This window comes from Phalangium opilio, unplaced genomic scaffold (genome assembly GCF_054372755.1).
Source record: "Phalangium opilio isolate 3A_F unplaced genomic scaffold, DU_Popi_V2 ptg000002l_1, whole genome shotgun sequence".
In the NCBI taxonomy this organism is placed as follows: domain Eukaryota; kingdom Metazoa; phylum Arthropoda; class Arachnida; order Opiliones; family Phalangiidae; genus Phalangium; species Phalangium opilio.
The window spans coordinates 10,208,952-10,214,118 of NW_028324144.1; positions in this window are offsets into that span (position 1 = coordinate 10,208,952).

Sequence of the window (5,167 nt, forward strand, 5' to 3'; positions counted from 1 at the left end):
GAAAATAACACTTCTCCCGGCGCTTACGTATTTCCGTTAAAAAACCGGAAAAGGAGATCAACCAATGAAACTTTGAACTGAAAGGTAATTAGTATAAGCAGACGACGTTTTAGAAATGTTGTGATTGTTTGCGGACGGTCGGTTCAGAGTCGTATTTTATCTTGGAAATTATTTTAATGGGTTAGGGTTGGCGCAATAGGAAGTTTTATTTTTTTCGCATTAAAATGGCAGAATTTTGGATATTTTTTGACAAAGCCCAAATGATAGAAACTCATTTAAATTCAGACTTCAGAGCGTTGCCTACGGAATAAAAAATTTTATTCCGTAGGCAACATTCAGAGGCAGGAACTATTTATAGTGAGAGAACCAAACTTTATCAAAAAATAAGAGCTAAACAACAACTTAATAGTCATCTCGAAAACCTTACTAAACTTTTTAATAATGCGTCTAAAGAACTAATAGAAAAATTTAAAGAAAGGCCCAACCCATTTTTAACGAAGCCTGTTGTGAAACCAAAATTATTTTTCAATAAGCAAAAGAATGAATGTGACGCAAAGAAGTCAAACCTCCAAAACCGTTAATACCATTTGGAACTATCGTCACTTCCAAGTTCTCGATATATTAATTTCAAAGCCCTAAGAGAGGGCGCCGTCTACTATCACTTTCACCCGCCTCCCCTCCTCTCGACTACTATACGGAAGAAAATGCTGGATACATTAGGCCAGTGTGACTGAGTAACTTATAGGGAGCTAGTATATGATTCACTCATGATCATACCAGTAAAAGTTTAAGTTTAGGTGTATTATGGTTTATTTTTTTACAGAGCAAACGTCTCTATCCCGTTTATCAGTCCCTTTAGATATTCAGCGTTCATGGCGCTATTATTGATAATACTTCAATCCTAATTTTTCTAAGAATAAAAATACTAGCGTTGTGGTTTTAAAACCTAGAACCATCAGAGACCATTTGATAATTGCCATAAGAGAAGCAAACACCGCAGGACAGGGCTGCCATCGGAGGTAGTTTCCCTCACACCAAGAAGCACCGTTAGAGGCTGTGGTAGTAGGCCAGCCTTCCACGTGTAGTGACCGGGGTTCGTCTGGTGTTGCCTAATGCCAATATTAATGAACTTAGTCTATATTTATTCAAAACCAAGGAAATGAATATAAAAAGTCATCAAAAGCTAAACTAAATATAGATGGCGCAACAAAGAAGGTTAATTTAATGTTAAGTGTACACGGCACCCACACTCTTCCTAAAAGGCCCAAAGTGCTGGGCTTCCTTTGAATAAAAAAATTTAGAAAACCCTAATAATAACAAAATTTATTCTGTTCTAAATTGCTTGCGTCTGCTGATATCTAGGAGGATATAGGGGTGAAGGAGTCTTCGACTGCCCGATCTTAGAGCTCATGTTTCTGCCTCTTCCATGGGAGATTCGTTCACGCGCACCTAGTGACCTTGGTTACGCGCATCACGTGACCACGCAAATCCCAATTCACAAAAGAGCGGGTTTTTCATGCTAGCCTTAGAAGCAACGCCGCCTATATGTAGGCAGCGTTGTAAAAAGTAAGAGATTTGGGGAAAGAATGATATTTTTTAATGTTATCGGGTGTTAACTCTACTCTCCCACAGGCTTTAATCCATCTTAAACACTTTTTTACTTAAGTTTTTGGTTTAGGGATAGAGTAAAAAAGCGTTCCCTCTACAACAGTTTTATCAAAGAACCATAATTTACAATTAATAAAAAATTAAGTAATGATAAATGTTCCGTTAAAGCACTAAAAAATGCAGCCTTTACCAAAAATGAAATCAAAAGAAAAGACGACGCCCGATGCCAATGTGCGCGGAACTAGTTGCGCGGCTATGAATCTCCCTGATCAAGACAGCACGGGGGGGAAACCGCGGCCGATAGTCTGTAAGCGCGTTTCAATGGGAAATCGGGCAGTCGAAGACTCCTTCATCCCTATATCCTCCTAGCTGATATAAATTTGAAATACAAACAAAACTTTCATTAAAAATCCATTAATATCTCAAGAATTTACTGTAAATTGTTTATTTACCCCGATTAAAATATAAGTTTATCCTTTTAAGCATCATTTTGCAATAATATCAAAGGATATGTTATTGATTATGGCTTATTTCACCTTACTTTTCTATTTAGATAAGCTAGCAAATCGTTAATCAAGGTATTCCCTTGCTACTCCGTCATTATAGGAGGGCGTCTTTTGACGCTGTTTCCTTCTTTGGGAAGGGCGAACTTGGTGCGGGAGGTCGGTCAAATGGTACATCCCAAGGTTGTTTCCATTGCAAATTCTGTTCAATGAGAGGGAAAAAACATGACTATCTGAAGAAATATTTTCATTATTGGTAACTCTTTAACGTTAATTAACCAGAAACCTAACCTTGTAACTTCGCCAATATTATTAATTCAGACCTGAGCGCGCTCCTATTTCGAGAATTTTTTTGGGTACCTTTTAATTCGCCCAATGCCTACGAAAGGGGTGCGCTTTAGAACCTAAATTTCCCACGAAATTTGAAACCCAGTAAAACTTGGCGTGAATATCCTTATAGTAGACGATGGTCATTCACTTTTTAAAGGGATGAGGGATGAGATTAGATAATAGAACATCAAGAATTATTAGAATATTAGGGAATCGTTGTAACTTCTAAATATAAAATAAGGAATTTAAGAATGAAAAAACCTTTCTATTCGTTTAATTTTTGTAGTAAGTTTTATTTCAACTCATTAAGAGTGTCGCTTAACACTATTAGGAGTGTCGCCTAACACTATTAGGAGTGTCGCCTAACACTATTAGGAGTGTCGCCTAACACTATTAGGAGTGTCGCCTAACACTATTAGGAGTGTCGCCTAACACTATTAGGAGTGTCGCCTAACACTATTAGGAGTTTCGCCTAACACTATTAGGAGTGTCGCCTAACACTATTAGGAGTGTCGCCTAACACTATTAGGAGTGTCGCGTAACACCGTTGAGAGTGTCGCCTAACACCGTTAAGAGTGTCGCCCAACACCGTTAAGAGTGTCGCCCAACACCGTTAAGAGTGTCGCCTAACACCGTTAAGATTGTCGCCTAACACCGTTAAGATTGTCGCCTAACACCGTTAAGATTGTCGCCTAACACCTGTAAGAGTGTCGCCTAACACGTTTTTGCAGTGTTTTATAATGGTACAATACCGCCTGATTACCAATTTCTTAGTTATTTTATTTAAAGGAAAAAATATGTTCCTTCATGAATATCATCTATAAATAAATGTTAAACAAATAATTTTTTACTCTAATATTCAAACATTAATGGAAATGAAAGATCTTATTTAAGTAACCAGCCATATTATAAATTTCCATGTTTAATTTCAAAGGGTGTTTTTAAAGTGTTACTTTACACTGAATTTACACCTTAAATTGGCCACAAAAACTCAAGGTTTTATAAAACTCTTTTTTGGGTGTTTTTACGGTGTAAAAAAAAGAGTATTCTAAATTTACACCCTTTTAACACATTTTTAACACTTCGATTTCTTAGAGTGTAGCCGCGTTTCAGAAACTTTGTAGGGTCATTGCAGGCGCGTTTCAGACACTTTGTAGGGTCATTGCAGGCGCGTTTCAGATACTTTGTAAGATAATTGCAGGCGCGTTTCTGAAGCTTTGCAGGATCATTGCAGGCGCGTTTCAGATGCTTTGCAGGGTCATTGCGGGTTTTCTTATCAATTATTGTGAATGAGTCGCCTTATATACCCTAAATTTCCAAAAATTGTTAAAGAGGCTTACGCTTGAGTTCAAACGTCAACAATAGCTATGTTTAAAATGATTTTAGGAATAAAGTTTCTTAAAACGATTCAACTAGAATTAAGGCAAATTAATGACGATTAAATTAATAAATATCAATTATATTTATTTAAATATTTAAAAATAGCCTCTAAATTGCGTCTCGACTTGGAGAGGTTTATTTTTTATTCTCAACATGTACTCATCCCTTACAAAAATTTTAAGCTGTAATTCATCTGCATACACGCTTTTTTATCGCTACCACGCTGTAATATGTATACATTAAGGCTAAATTTTCTGCAGCTCGAAAAACTGGAAAAATTCACAGCATTTCTAGAAATGCAAATTGACTGCCGTTTTCACATTTTCTGTTTGTTAACTGTTAACTGTCTAGCCTGTCAGAGATATGCAGCGCAATTCTGCAAACGCTATGCAAAAGTAGAAATACCAGCTGCTAGTTTAAAACTGTAATTTGACCATTTCTATAGACATGTTACAGGTCTGCAAAAGTGATAGAAAAGTAGAAATCCAGCTGCTGATTTAAAACTGCAATTTGACCACATTTATAGACATGTTACAGGTCTGCAAAAGTGATGGAAAAGTAGAAATGCAACTGCTAATTTAGAACTGTAATTTGACCATTTTTATAGACATGTTACAGGTCTGCAAAAGTGATAGAAAAGTAGAAATCCAGCTGCTAATTTAAAACTGCAATTCTACCACATTTATAGACATGTTACAGATCTGCAAAAGTGATGGAAAAGTAGAAATGCAGCTGCCAATTTAGAACTGTAATTTTACCATTTTATAGACATGTTACAGGTCTGCAAAAGTGATAGAAAAGTAGAAATCCAGCTGCTAATTTAAAACTGCAATTTGACCACATTTATAGACATGTTACAGGTCTGAAAGAGTGATGGAAAAGTAGAAATCCAGCTGCTAATTAAAACTGCAATTTGACTACATTTATAGATATATTACAGGTCTGCAAAAGTGATGGAAAAGTAGAATTTCAGCTGCCAATTTAAAACTGTAATTTGACCACATTTAAAGCCATATTGCAGGTATTCAAAAGTAGGACATTTTACTTGAATTGAATACCTGCAATATGTCTATAAATGTGGAATAGTTACAGTTTTAAATTTTAAGCTAGATTTCAACTTTTCCATCACTTTTGCAGACCTGTAAAATGTCTATAAAAATGGTCAAATTACAGTTTTAAATTGGCAGCTGGATTTCTACTTTTCCATCACTTTTCCAGACTTGTAACATGTCTATAAATGTAGTCAAATTACAAATTTAAACTAGCATCTGGTATTTCTACTTATCCATAAGTTTTGCAGACCTGTAACAAGTCTATAAATATGGTCAAATTACAGATTTTAATTG